General features: G+C 44.3%; 1 protein-coding gene across 1 annotated transcript in view; it reads right to left on the bottom strand.

The window, feature by feature from the left end:
* LOC135385472 (calcium-activated chloride channel regulator 1-like) overlaps positions 1 to 15,547 on the bottom strand; it is an 88,625-nt gene that overhangs the window by 66,056 nt on the left and 7,022 nt on the right. The gene's annotated exons all lie outside the window — the stretch shown is intronic.

The following is a 15,547-nucleotide window of genomic DNA, read 5'->3' as shown; positions in this document are numbered from 1 at the left end:
CACCCCTGCATCTCAAGGACCATTCTTTCACGTGCTTCTTCCTTTTGTGTGACGTAGCGTTGCGCAACCAGAGGACGGGAGTTCAAGAGTTGTACTTGCACATAACTTCATGTTCATATTTCACATCTCATGTTTCTCGTGTAATGGGGTAGTGCACTGCTCTCAAGCGGTGGATCACCCCAGACCATAGTCATGATTTATTTGTTGTTGTTATTGTTCAAATTACTGCCGTGCACGAATGCTAATTAGGTGTTATTTGTCGAATTCCGTTCAAAACCACCGCGTCGCTGGCCGAATAAACAGTGAAGAATAAAAAAGCAATTTCACATTTGACTTCCCCCTTTATATTTTCTTTTCTACTTGATTTTCGTTTCCACGTAGTAAGCGTTAGTACATGATTCGCAGTGGATAACACAGGCACCCATGACTGAGTTAAAATGACATAAAGGAATTACCAAAGGTTTTCAACGATTTTTTCTTTCAAGTTTTCAGTTTTTCTGATACAGAATGCTTTGCTTTGAATATTGATACAGCAATATCAAGGTACTGATAACATCACGGAAGCCCAACCACCAGCACGCTTGGTGTACCGGCTTATTGGTGAGCTTTAGTGCATGCTACGCTATCGCCTTTGCGTAAGGTATAGTCTGATGTTTCTGCGCAATTCGCGAAGTACTCTTTATGTTTTGCGCGTGCGCAGAACCACCAACGCTATCCCCGACGTGCACAAAGGAGATGGCGTACGATGCAATAAAACTCACTATTAGTTTGCTCGTAGTTGCACATTGTGTACCGTTAATTAGATATTTTGCCGTTCATCAACCCCCATAAGCACAAAGTGTTTCCAGGCTAACCAACGTTAGATTTCAAGGTAAACAATCCTGTCGCCATAGACAGATTGAAACGCAAATGTTCGTGTTCTTTCCAATTTATGTGTTCCTTGTGTGATTAATTTAGCTTGTCACTTTTTCAACCGTGGGCTGGGGACACAAAAGCCCATGATAATTATTACGCAAAAGCGGGGTGGGCAGTTAGCAGTTGCGATGTTGGAGATTTCCGATGACATCCGCTCGTGGTTCAACCCATGGGCAGGGCAGCAAGGTAAAGGGGACCATTCTTGAATCGGACCAGAGCTCCAACCGGGGTATTGCGACTGTGACATTCTGCATGCTGCCAGGAGGGAGGAGTGACAGCTTTCCAGCCTCGATGTCCATTTTTGTGATGTCTTGACGCCATTGATGGGCGGCCTTTGCTGATGCAAACGCCGACATGTAAGATCGTCTATTTCCTTTTGGCAATATGATGGAGATCGTATGTCGACGGTGGTGGGCTTCTGCAGCTATTAAATCTACGTCTTCATTGCCACGTATACCGACATGGTCCGGAATCCACTGTAAAGCCAGTCGGTGTCCCTGTTCACGTAGTCGCTTGTAAAGTTGCAATATGTCAGTAGCGATTGATGTCAAGGAGCCTCGAATTCCCCGGCTTGCAATACACTGTAGGGCTGCTTTAGAATCAGTATAGATCACCCAGGAGCGGGGTTGAAAGCGACACTCCAATAGCTTTTTCATGGAAAAAAGAATAGCGTAGAGTTCTGCACAGGTGGGTGACGTGAGGTGCGAAAGCTTATACCCGCAAGACAGGGACTCCTGTGGTACGACGAAAGCGGAGGATGAACCTTCTTGAGCGGTAGACCCATCGGTGAAGACAGCAGAATGAGTTGTGCATACCGCGTCCATCGTTTCTAGTGTCGCCTGTCTCAAAACAGGAACTGGGGCTTCCTTTTTCTGGTTCTTGATCCCGGCGACAGAGGTCGCGATTGCCGGTGTTGGGATTGCCGGTGTTGGATGACGTCAGCACTATATTACTACTGGGTACGGAGTAGAAGTAAGGAGGCCGAACTTCACCAAAATGTGACACCCCTAATTGCTTGAACCTTTCGCCGCCGCGGCGCGGCGCTCGCGTTACCTCGGCGGCAGAGCCGTATATTAAAAGGGAGTGTGGCCAATGGGTCATGCCTATACCTGAAGCTCCACCCCCTTTTTCAGCTTTCTGGCCAATGGAGTCTTGAAATATGGGGCCTATGAATCAACCTATCCTCACTAGTTGTGCCCCTATCCAAGATGGACAGCGCCATTTTGGGTGGCAAGTGGATTGGGTGGGATTGAAATGGATCCGTATCGTAACATGCAAAACTAGTGGGTTTTTGGTGCAAATTTGATTAACGTCACCTAGGGTGCGTGGGGCACTCCGGGAATTGTCGTCCGCTTCCGTCGTTGTACCGCTGCCGGCAGAATCACCTGCTGGGACACATTATGTTGTCGGTACGATTTTTAAACAAATTTACATGAATAGTTAAAATATAAACGGCAAGAATATATCCATGCAATCCTGCAATTAAATATAAGATTGTACAGCACAGTGCCGCTTTTTATTATTTCGTTGTGATCGCCGCTATCCCCGTGTTCACTAGGGCTAACGCAGCCGACAAAATGTATTATTTTCGATTAGATATCGCTGGGTCGCTAGATATAGCATCAGTTAAAACTGATTTCCGAGAAACGTATATGAGGATGTACATTTGCAGCGTAAAATCAGAGTAGTCTGTGAAAATTTTTGTCACGAAATCCCCGCTTCACTGAGCTGGCTGAGGAGGCTGGCTCACGAAGGTACACGCTTTGACAATGCTTTGCATGAAAGCCAAATACTCCGGAAAGATAACGGTACAGAGCAGGGGTGCCGAACTCATTTGTATCCGCGGGCCGCATTGAGGCATGGAGGAACTACGCGGGCCACATAGCACGGGTCTGGGGTAGCCTTTTCCGCTATATTTGCGTTGGTGTATCACATGTTCAGCAATCATTTTTATTTGCTATATACTGAGGAAGCTTGGCCCTTCTTGTTTCTAACTATTGCGTCAACATCGGGTGAAAGTAATTGTGCAGTTGCAAGCTTTAGGACTGCGTTGAGGTGTTCGTTTGTGAGTTGTGAGCGTAACTTTGACTTATTCAGGTTCATCACAAGAAACCACCTGCTCGCAGGCGTATGTTGATACAGATGTCTTGCGACGTATAGCCACGAATTATTGTTATTATTAGACGTCTGTTGTACCGAACATGGATAGGTTTCTCTGCGACAACATATACCTAACTTCGGATACTTTCATCCAACGTAAGAATAAAAGGTAGCCGCACCAACTTCAGCGAATTTGTTCTATATCGGTACGTCACACTTCAGGTCAATCAGTTCCATTTGTAAGTCATAAGGAACGTTGTCTACAATTTGGGAAAACGGCCATTAAAAGTTTCTCCTGAACTAGAAGAATCTTTGCTCGAATTCACTCGGGAGATCACCAAGCTTGCGAGTGGACTGGTCCGTTTCGGATGGCATTGAAGGCACCAATATTAGAAATCGGCCATGTAGGGTTCTATCCGAAATTTTGGTAGGAATGTACTAGCAATATCAATCAAGTAAAAATCAGCCACGCAGCGGCAGGTTTAGAGAGTCATCAGCGAAGACGACGAAAGTCGACGAAACGAAACACAGACGACCCAAACAGGGAACGTCGATCTTTCAAACCTATAATCATACGATTAAAGGTTGAGTAATGTTATGAATAAACGTTTAAAGTTCGTTGTTCCCTGTCTGTCTCTGTGTTACTTTCGTCGTCACACGCGTAACACACCGCAAGAGCAGACGACGCACATTGAGAATATTCCTGGATTCCTTCTCTGGAAACGTCACTCGGACAATCCAATCAGTGAGCGCCCTTTTGCTCGGACGAGACCAGGGAAAGCTAACAGAAGCAGAAACGGATATCGCACAGTTAGAATACCTGAAACAGAAACGGAAACGACAGTAATTTACGGTAATAATTCGGGTACCGCAGGACCTGAATTATTGCAATTCTTCACCATATCATGTAGATAAATTTATGAAATAAACTTCAATAAATCAAACTAAAATTAACTGAAGAACTAAAACTAAAATGAACTATCAAACTAGAGCATATAACTAAGTAGTATAATGTAAATAGAAGAAGCATAGTTCTTATACGCTTATGGGGACGCGGAAGTTGCAAGCGTTAGTAACATTCCTGGAAACCATGTTGATATTAGGTGTTCACAGAAATCACGTACCTATATGTGTATTTTGAATAAACGTTGTCTCTTGTATGCGTGTATCCCTGGAGTCCTCAAAATAGACTTCAGAACGTAGAGGGATGAAGTTTTGTCACGGTCTCAATGGCCTTTTTCTCTTTAAAGAAAGGAAACAAAAGAAGGAAGAAAAACAAAAAGCTGGAGGTGGGGGGGCGGTACCTAAAACCAAAACGGAAACGTAACGGAAACGAAAGCAACAATGGTGGTAACCGAAACTGAAACAGAAACAAATAAGGGCCAGTAACGGAGGTGAAAAGATTCCGAAAAAGATTCCGTTACCTTTCCCTGGACGAGACCAATCAGGGAGCTCTGTGCGTTAGAGGATCTTTTTAACAGTACGCTATACTATATTTAATAATATATTCGTATTATGTATTACTGTATATTTCCTTTACTGCGTTCCATCCAAACAAATTGGTTAACAGACTGATTTGCTGCCAGTTATTTCGACAACCGTGAAGACTTTAGGAATGGTCGTTGCATCGAAGGAGTACGCATGGACGCACGTACGGCAGAGGTAGGGGAGAGTTGTCACAGGGGCCAGTTGTCACACTCCCTACTTAAAGCAAAACGAAGCAGGGCAGTTGAGTCAGTTTCCCGCCTTTCCTTTTAATAAATGTACCCCCCCCCCCATTTTCCCGCTGTTTGTTAGTGGCACAGCAACCAGTAGCTAAAGAAACTTTTATTGTCATGGAAAGTATGGCAAGGTGCACAAAGAACAAGTCTTGTTTCTGTCACGACTAAGTAAAATTTTCCGTTCTTGCAATTTCCAAATTTTGCATGATACACACTAAAGCTTTAAAGAATGCACGAGTTCGTAATGTTTCTTCGACTTTCGGGCATATTTTCACGGATTTTCAGCGGAATACGCTCCACCGTTAAGTCCACTGCTGAGGTAAAGTCATTGCGAATGGTCAGTTGTCCCATTCGAGGCGAGGTAAGTTATCAAGTGCTTCAACTGGTACAGCAACTGACAGTGCTTACTATATACACGAGAAAGTTCTTCAGTAGCTTTTTTAGTACATCTTAGAGATCGTGTAATAATTTAGTGCCGCTTTTTACATTTACAATGCAGGTCTACCAGCAAGCAATGGCTAGCTTGCATGAATCCTGTACAGCTAGGACAGACGCCGGAATATGAAATGTACGGCTTAAGATAATAGGTTCTTCTGTGCTCTGTTAGTTTGGTTTCCATGTGCACTTCCAATAGCATTACATTCGGTACACCTTCACAATAGAGATTACGAGAAAATGCAATTGAGACAACCTGCCCCAGCTCGTGTGGCAACCAGCCCCGCTACTGGGGCGTATTGTCACTCTTGACGACCTCCGCGCAAATCTCGTTTATAAACTGTTTTTAGAAGCCGGCTTTAGTTTACTATGTGCGTTGTGTAGCCAAAAGATCGCACTAAAATCCAGCGCTGGTTTCATCAGCCTGACGAACGTAGTTCCGTCACTGCAAAGTCAGAAGTAAAAACTGTGACAACTCTCCCCGGTCTCCCCTATTGAATGTAATAAGGTAAGGTGGGGCAAGATGAGACAGAAATGTGCTATTGAATATGATTTTTTTAATTTTTCTTGTTTAAAAAAATTTACCATAAGCACATTCTCAAGGGTCTAGAGCTTCTGAACTGTAAGTGCAGGACGGACGTAGCCGGTTTAAAATAAACGGAACATGAAATTCAAAAATGCAGGTTGTCTCATCTTGTCCCAACTCTCGGGGCAAGACGAGCCATCGCGTGGGGCACGATGAGACACGCCGTGGTAATGAACTATACAAATTAATGTTTGCAATCCAGGCAGACAAAATAAAGCCCGTGGGCCCCCACACATCTCCAGGTCCCCACCGCTCACATGATGTGCAATAAAACCACGCAGAACGCGGTGCTATTTTGCCCCACCGTCTTTTGTACAGGGGTGGCATCCAATGTATAGCTCCATAGACGAGCGTGCAGGGCGAACGCGATGCATCCTGAACAGGTCCTGGTGGCACGTCATAGCAAATGTCAACGCACACGTACCGCGCCCATGATCGGCGGCCGAGACGTTTGTAAGCAACGCGTTTGTTGTTTCTACGCGACGTTTTGTAAGTATTTCGACCAGAGAGTCGAAACGAAACGTTTATCGGTTCGGTTCGGGTTTAGGTTTGACGATAAGGGTTAAGTTCCGGTTCAGCTCCGGAAGGCGACTATAATGGTTCGAACCGGTTTTTTCCAAACGGTTCGGTTCCCGAACCGGTTCAGGGGCCACGGGTTTGCACAACAGGCATAAAGCACAACAGGCATGTTAAATCACACTTCCGTTTGTGTGGTATAGTGCTTGAAGTGGACAGGAAGGCCTCAACAGTCGTTCGAGATTTTGAAAGATTTTGCGCGATATGAAAGACATGATTAGTAGTGGTTACGATAGCAGCATAACCATGAATTACCAGTTTGGGTTGATGTAGCTCGTGTCGCGGTAGTTAAGTAACTAACCCACCAGAATCTCGGCAGGTATATAACAGTCAATTAACCAAGCCTGCTCTCTTAGCCTAAGCCTTTTAAGTCATTGAAATTATTGATTACCAGTCAGTATAGACGCGAATACACGTTAAGCAGCGAACGACGCTTCATGACATTTCATGACAGCCGCTACTTTCGGTAGCAGTTACTTCATGACACGACGTTTCATTCTTTCGACGCTTCATGGTAGTTGGATTAGCTCATTTTAGCTTCCAGGTATGGAGGTTGACGTTTTTTAATTAAATTGGATTGGAACGATGCCATTCTGAAACCGAGGTCCTTAGGTAAAAGGCGCGTTAACATGTTATCACTGACCGCCGCCGTGCTACCATGTCGCCGTAACGTGAAGTGTCTGTGGAACAAAGACAGTACGGGCAAGAGCAGGGATTTCCCTACACCCCCCTCAGGGGGGGGGCGTGTATACCCTCCCTGCATTTTTGCAACACCCCCCTGAAATTTCTCAGGTGACCCCAACCAACTCGGCCACCAGCACGTTCTAGCTGGTAAGTCCGGCGCAGCGAATTACATCATGTACTGTCAAACTTGGGCTGTAGGACCACAGCCATGCAGATGATCGTAGCATGCATTTCTCTAAAATCATTTGAAAGTGACTGTTCAATATGCATATATTGCGCGCATATACGAGCAAAAATGCGTGCGGGCCCGCAAACGCAGTGCCACGATTCTTTCCGTGTCTAAGAAAAATTCCGTAAGCGGAACCTTGACCAAGCATAACCCCCCCCCCCCCATTGAAAGCTCGACACCCCCCCAGCAATGAATTTCTGGGGAAATTACTCGGCAAGAGTAAGTGCAAACAGGGAAGATCGACCCATTTTCGACGCATTGGCGATTCTTAAATGCGGTGTCAGTACATGTATTTGTTTTCACGTCTTTAATTTCAAATGCACAAAGAAAACCAACTTTGGTATGAACATGAGACACCATGTGGGTGTCTAAATTGTGGGTTCGTGATCTACAGATAGCTAACCTTTTCAGTGACTTCCATCTTTCATCAACTTTGGTATTTTCTTAACTTTAAATAAAGTTGTTGTTCATTCTGACCACCATGAGGGTGGCAGACCCATTACTTTGTAAGTGGCTTATGTAAGCTCACACGCGATATGTGTCAACGATCAGTTCTGCAGTTAGGGTGGACACCATGTATAGCTGTGTACGTCACCTCATCAAAGCCACCCAACGCTGTGGTTGATCCCTAATCCTTATATGCAATCACGTCTATGTCCTGGACGTTAATAGTAACACTTTTGAAGTTAACATATTTGTATATATTTCGCGACTCAAGCAAATCTAGAGCATTCCTGCCCGGCACGACTTTAACAACAACAACAAGCAATCAACATTAAAGCTACGAAGCTAATAAAAGGAGAAAAATTAGTTTTATGTTCATGCACAATATGCAAAGTTCCGCCCTTACCAATTCAAACATGTCCTGGCGTTTGAGGCTTGTCTGTGTCGGCCAATTCTCGTTGTTTTGTTGTTTCCGCCCTTAGTTCCGTATGAACCGTTATTTGAACCGGTTACCGGTATTTTTTTAACGGTTCAGTTCCGGTTCAGCTCCAAGATGGCGTCGACTGTTTCGGTTCGGTTCAGTTCCGGTTCGGCCAAAAATAACGGTTAATAACGGTTTTCGGTTCGGGTTCGGGTTCGGTACGACTCTCTGATTTCGACTAAGTAGTTATTTTTATCCGATAATCTCGCAGTAAAACGTGCAGTTTTGTACATATGGCCTCGTACTGTTCACGACTTCCAAAGATGTGATGACGATCGCGCGTTAAGACACACTGAGCCGATGCCAGATGTACTTAAACTAGGAGAAATGGGCTACCATGTCGCGGAAGAAGCAGCGCATAGTTTACGCTGGCAAAATACGTTCATCTCTTGGCCTTATGCCGACGGGAATATGTCAGCAAGCGGTAAAACGACATGTAGACAAAACCACATGACCTCAAAATCACGTTTTCTGTGACTTGTGACCAGGACAAGGTGGCGGTTTTGCAAGAGCCACCCGCTTGAGGGTAGTTACGAAAATGGCGAATTTATGTCACCTGTGTGTTTGCAAACAATGCACCGCCAATCTGATGTGTCGCTGGTCGCTCGCTTTTGCGTGCGCTTCTGCTTTGTTGGAAATATCCTAGGAAACAGGAAAGTTTGCTGGACAACAACAACAACAAATACTTTATTACAAGATGACGAATGGGGAGTTTCATCGCCAGGGGCGATACTCTACCCCATTGCCGGTGGGGACACGGGGAATGAAATAATGAGCCCCTTCACAATAAGGGTCGAAGTCCTATGGTATGAAGAGAGCTTTGAGGGCAGAGCGATGGTGGGCTGTCGGTTCTGCATTTGCTGGCAAATCCTAGGCAATGTGCAATATAGAAATATCTGAGGAAGAAGCATAACTCCATATAATAATTGACTTACCCGTTTCTAAACTGCATTAAATTTAAATGAAATTAAATTGTCGCGCCTTGCCCCGTGCATACCATGGGATGCATTTTTTTTCTGTTCGCCACCGGATAACCAAAAGCGCTCATATTTATATATAAAGAAATAGTATGTAGACTTACATTGACAGAATAAGCCTGCGAAACGCTACTGCACAGATAATTATAACTAATAAATAATATGATAAAAACTACAGAAAAAATAATGCCTTTTTGGCGGGTCTTTACATTCCAGACACAAGTAACGATTTTTTTTTCTCTTCAGCACATACAACAATCCGGACAATTCTTATGTGCAATAAAGCAGACATGCAGAGCCACAGATGAGTGAAGTTTCAAGCGCATGGAGAAAAGCGTCTCTGAGACTGTCGGCGTCGAAAAAAGGGTCGCGTCTTGCCCCGTGTCTCATCTTGCCCCACCTTACTCTACTTAATTTTGCAAAGATCGATACATACGTTGACAACTGTGATAGATATGTTGGAAGACATAGGAAGAAGGAGTGCTGAATATTAAAGGGCCGATAATTTTGGTCTGAAACGGTTTATGAAAAAGGCGGGGAAAGCAGGCCCCGTTTAGGATGCAGAATTGGAAGCAGGTGTTATGCCAGGAAGCTCCAGTCATGGATGGCCAGAATCGCCACTCAACATGGCTGCAATTTACGCAAAAGCTTGTCACGCCAATTTCTAAGCTTAGCAATAGGCGCACATGTGCAGGACATTCTCTGAGCAAAAAAAAAAAAAAGGAAAAGAGAAAACTGTTGCGTCAGACAACACCAGAGGCGATGAATCACTTGGTAATGACCAGCACATTTACATCAGTTTACCGAGCGTTCCTCACACATAAAAATCTACATTATTCTAACTGACAAGTAACACGACCACATTATATTATTATAGCACTGCAGTCGCTCTGAAGCACTCTATATCAATTACCACGCGCAAACACTTCACACGCAAAGGGCTTGCACCGCTGTGTGCGCACACGTTCCTCGGAGCATTAGCTGATATAAGGTAAATTATAACAGTGCGTTGTTCTTTAGAGGATACGGTTACTAACACGCACGCATGCACATGTGAGCTGTTGAAAGAAGACCTCGCCGAGTTTTTTTTTTTTTTTGTTTTTTTCCTAAGTTCCATTTACGGCTGACTTCCACTCTGCAGAAAATAAATATTACCGCCTTGCAACGGGCCTGTTCTTACATGTTTTTGTTTGTGTGTGTGTGTGTTTTTTTTTCTTGATTTCATTTCTTGACCGTTGATTTCGGAAGAATTGTTGCATTAGTTGCAGCATGTAGCTCGATACAACCGACTGCAGACAAACGACGATGCAACTCAAAGAAGAAACAGTTCAGTGGTTATGACTCCAAGTGACTGTATTTCCTTCCTGCAAAAGCCTTTCGATGAAACTAACCCAATGGGGGTGTTTGTGACAGTCGTGTCAGGGGACGCGTGAGCTCAGGCTGCAGAGCATGGCAATGCCGTCAACCGTACTACTGCACAAGGGCAGTATATCGCCCCTATGATTTTTCCGTTGTGTGTCTTGGCACTATTTGGCCCTAGTTGACCTTGTGCCATAAAGCACCAAACACCTTCCGTTGTGGCGGACGCTACTTTCCTGCAAGTAGTGTTTTCCTTCCTTCCTTTCTTTTTTTACAGTGTCAGCTACAGTAGTGGAGACTTTCCCGAGATCGCGTCGGCGTCGTCGACATTCGTATGTCCGCGCAAAACTGTTATCGCACATGCGCTCAGCGCTGGGAGTGAGGAGAATCCCGAATGTTTACAACCGCTATCAATGGAAAGTGAGATAGCTATTGAGCTAGCAATGACTTCAAATTCTATCGGTAACATCTAATTTCGGCCGAAGTCTCATTACGGCCGAAAGTCTCAATACGGCCGAAAATCCTTTAATCCCCAAGTGTGTCATTACGGCCGAAGGTAGTCTTCTTTCGGCCGAAGATGTTTCATAACGGCCGAAGAGAAAAAAGAAGCATCCACCGTATTAGCAATCGCTGTGTTGCATGCTTCCCAAGGTGTCTCCGAGGCGGATGTCCCCCTACATCTTGTGTCACAGACAATGGTTCATGGACACAATACTGCGACAGTGTTTCATGCATCCCTCGTGAAAAATGTTTTTATTCCCATACAGTGTCATCGATATTTGTATCTGTTATGCCATTTTCTCTCTGTATTCGAGCAACATCCTACTCATTGGTTCTGTGAGCAAACTGTTTGTGTGTGTTCTGAAAAGGTTACTTCACAAGGGCATGTACCAGGAGCCACATGACCTATGACCATGATCTTTTCCCCTACACAATCCACGTCCACCTGAAATTTTAAAAAAAAAGTACATAAGGTGCTGTATAAAACGACATATGCCCTTGTTTGATGATTACCATAAGACATATGTTGTCAACCAGACATTTTTTTTATATATTCAAGATATATTCAAGAAATTATTGACAACAATGACAATTACGTCATAATGATGCAGTTGCATAGCCAGAAAAAATATTTCAGGAGGTGATGTGATGTGATAGAAAAAAAAGGAGGAGGAGGTATTTCAGGAGGTGTTTTATGAGATCTTCACAAGGGGTGGAGGAGTCCCACTCGTTCATTTTGGGGGGCACTACATTAGTGCTTATGCCACTGCACTGATGTCACAATGTTGTAAGCGTGTCACCCTGGGCATTCGGAATTACTCTAAGCTACAATATGTAGATTCAGAATCAGTATATCATAAGTGTAAGCAGCAGATGTTACCTGCAGGCTTCATGCTGAAACGTGTGTGCGCAAAACACTTCCGCTGCGGTGGGCGACGTCGTTGGTTTAATCATACACGCAGGACGATTGCGGGCATATGGAGCAGTGGCAGCAACCTGAAAACGATACATTTTCTCGTTATATATGAGTAATCAAAAATACACCGATATACCTCCCCGCATGTTTGGTTTTGTCGTTTGTAGGAAGCGCTAGTAGAGGAACAGCACTTGGTTGGTCACATGTAAGCCAGAACGCGAGAGGTGCCGATATCCCGATTACGCGATCAAAAACAAGTCTAGAAAAATGCATACTTTTCCATGCAAATACATATCAGCCTCGCCAGACACCATACCCATATACCCAAGTACAGTATAATATGAAATGATGTGTATGAATTAAAAAGGGATGCCAACATACCTGTAATCCAGTGTCTCATAAGTTAGCTTCGATTTTCTGGCAGCTACCATGAAGTGCAATGCACGATTCACAAGTTTCGTTTCGCCATTCTCATTGTTGCGCATTTCGCAAGCGTCATGCAATCCCGCGTGACCTCCTTTTGATCAGTAAAAATTACTCGCGTCATGGACCTATATGTTCATCTCAGCGCTTATCACGTTTTGCATGCCATAGGAGGAGAGGGAATCAATACGCCTCCTTTCGTGTTTTGATATCTTGTTGTTTTGCTACTTTCACTTCGGATGGTGTCTAGCACGTTGGGTATCTCGTTTCGTGTGCGACCGAGCATTTGCGGTGTACAACGTGTTTATCGATTTTTGGTGCTGTAATGTGCCAATTAGCGGTCTTTAGTGTTCTTTATTTTCTGTCATTGTCTTTCGAGCAACGTGTGTTGTTCCAGTGAAAATTGAATTGAATGAATCGTCGCAGTCCCAACGTATACCGCGTAGTGTTTACCAAGGCCAAATTGACCAAACATTCTGGTGAGTTACGCTTTCGTAGACTGTCTTGCTTAGCTCTGTGCTATCCACACATAATTGCATTCTCGTACGAGTAAATTGACTGAATCAAAACTGCAGAAGTGCCTGTAATAGATCCAGCTCGTTAGTAGATCTGCGGCGTTTGTAGTTTGTTGCGCGTTTAGGAACAACAAATTTATTCGAAGTTATGACGTTAAGATACCGATATTGCATCACCGTACAGCAGTATTTATCATTGTGAGCCATATTTCATTTGTTCAAATTTGTCGTCATATTTGCACAAAAATAAAAGTACAAGGCGGCGTACTTGAATTGATCTCCTTGAATTGCTTACGGCGAACATCTGCAAATATTGTGCTTATGTGCCTTCGCGCACTATACTAGGTGCAAAAGCATATCTGATTAAAATACACATTCAACAGGAAGTAATTTAAATACATTGTTATTTGTAGCTGTTTTTTTATTCCAGTCATGCTATGTGGCTACATGAATGATTCCGGAAAAGAAAAACAACAACAACATGGCTAATGGGATGTTGCTGGCCGAAGAGGTGAGCTGTTGAGATTACAAATGTATCGTACGGTTCTGTTGTAAAGTGAGAAATTGTGAAGTAGTGCACAAATGTTAATTCATGCACTACTTTCATAAAAAGGAAACGAGACAAGGAAAGTCATGCATGCATCATATCATGAATTGTAATGTACCACTATTTCATATTCACATGTTTCCATTAAGTGAATGAGATAATGAAACTAAATTCATTTCAGCGTCATGCTTTGTGTTTACCTGGAAGTCACATTTTTAAGGCTTGTCATTTTTTTGTCTAGAATGGGATTTATGTTACCCTTGTATGAAACGGACACATATCAACATGTATGCAGCTTGTGCACATTAAAACCAGTCATGTAGAGTCAAATGCCTGTTTTTTTAATATTCTGGCCTATTCACAGTTGCTATTTGCTTCTTGCAGGTCTACTCATTCCAGAAGCAAGAATTGTACCATTGTAAGGCGAATGGGAATAAACTGACGTCGACAGAGATAGGTGGTCTTTCTTGGCCAGTGACTGTAGGATGACCTCAAAAAAATTTCACAACAAAGCCAATATTCTTCCAGCTCTCCACAAGGAGCTAACTTCACATAGTAGCATGCTTCACAGCAACATCAACACTACTTTGTGCGTGTGCACATTACGCAACATGCTGTAGTGTGCTGTGGTACGATAACATACTGTTTGTATCACAATATCTGTGTGTATATAATAAGGGCCCTAAGAGCACACTGCATGGCTTATACCCAGCTGAACCTATATCCATACCTGGCTGCAACATCGCATATCAATGCAGGTTACAATACACATTTTGACATATTGCCGTTATGAGACATCTTCGGCCGTAATGAGACTACCTTCGGCCGTATTGAGACTTTGGCCGTAATGAGACACATGGAGATTAAAGGTTTATTGGCCGTATTGAGACTTCGGCCGTAATGAGATACAATCATTCGATCACGTAAAGGCGAATATCGACAGAACATTGGCGGACGAATTTCATGGACTGCAAAAGCCCGCCTACGCACCATCACTACGCGGTGCGTAGAACAACTAGACAGGCCCCACTCGTTGACACCCGTAGTCCTAAATGTACGCTCTGTACAGCTGCACGCAGAAGGCGTTGCACACGACTATGTCCTCCGTAAGACATCACTTCTGTGTCGTTCCGAGACGTGGATGAAGACGGAGAGACCGATACGGGTCGACGGCTTCAAGTGCTGCAGCAGGGCGCGTCGCAGTGGCAAGGGCAACCGAACGAACGGAGTTGCCATTTAGCTGCATGCCGGAGTAGAGGCTACATCACTTGAAGTCGCCCTTCTTGTGGACGACGTCGGAGAAATTTCTGCCGTGCAGTTTCCCACAGGGCTCGTGGTGGCTGTGTGCTACTTCCCGCCTCGCGCCGCGCCGGAACGCATCCGCGATTTTATCGTGCATGTACTCGCGCCTTACGGCACGCACAAGCTTCTCGTCGTCGGAGACTTCAACGTGGAGGTTTCGCTGGCCAAGAACACCACTTTGCTAAGTGATATGTCCGAACAACTGGACTTTTCGCTGTGCACCGACATCCGCCAACCCCCAACTGGACATGGTCATGCATAGACTTGGTGTTCCGGAACCGCCCCCTCGTTCAGGACAACACTCACCTCGTCAGCCATTTCAGCGACCACAAATCAATACTCATCACGCTTAAATAAATTTGTCTGCACACTTTCCTCCAGCCTCATTTCACCACACGCACAGCTGACGCTGAATTTCGCGTTACACGTGTCGTAACGTCCTGGTTTTCTTTTTGTTTTTTTCAGTGACGTTCGCATCAGCACATGACATTAGCTCCTGTCAGAGGACGTTGAGCACACGTAACCTGAATCGGCGCCCACGCTAGGGCTCTGTTCCGCACGACCTTCAAGACACCTCCACATCAGACAAGTAACGCGTTACTTTGACCATTACTTTGAATAATAATAAGTCATGTGGCTAGAAAACATTTACTAAATTACGGATACCTTGAGTGCCTACTGAAAATGGAGTTTGTCGCCTTTCAGCAGGATAGGTGACTTTCTCTGGGCACACCCATCATGGGGGGGAGGGGGTATTTTAAGATCAAGTTGTTTTCGTCTTTTATTTCCACGGTTATAGGTAGAGCGCGGATAAATATAAATATGCACTAAAAACT

This window comes from Ornithodoros turicata, chromosome 2 (genome assembly GCF_037126465.1).
Source record: "Ornithodoros turicata isolate Travis chromosome 2, ASM3712646v1, whole genome shotgun sequence".
NCBI lineage: Eukaryota > Metazoa > Arthropoda > Arachnida > Ixodida > Argasidae > Ornithodoros > Ornithodoros turicata.
Note: the sequence above shows the minus strand (reverse complement) of the source record. Positions and strands in the feature narration are given on the sequence as shown.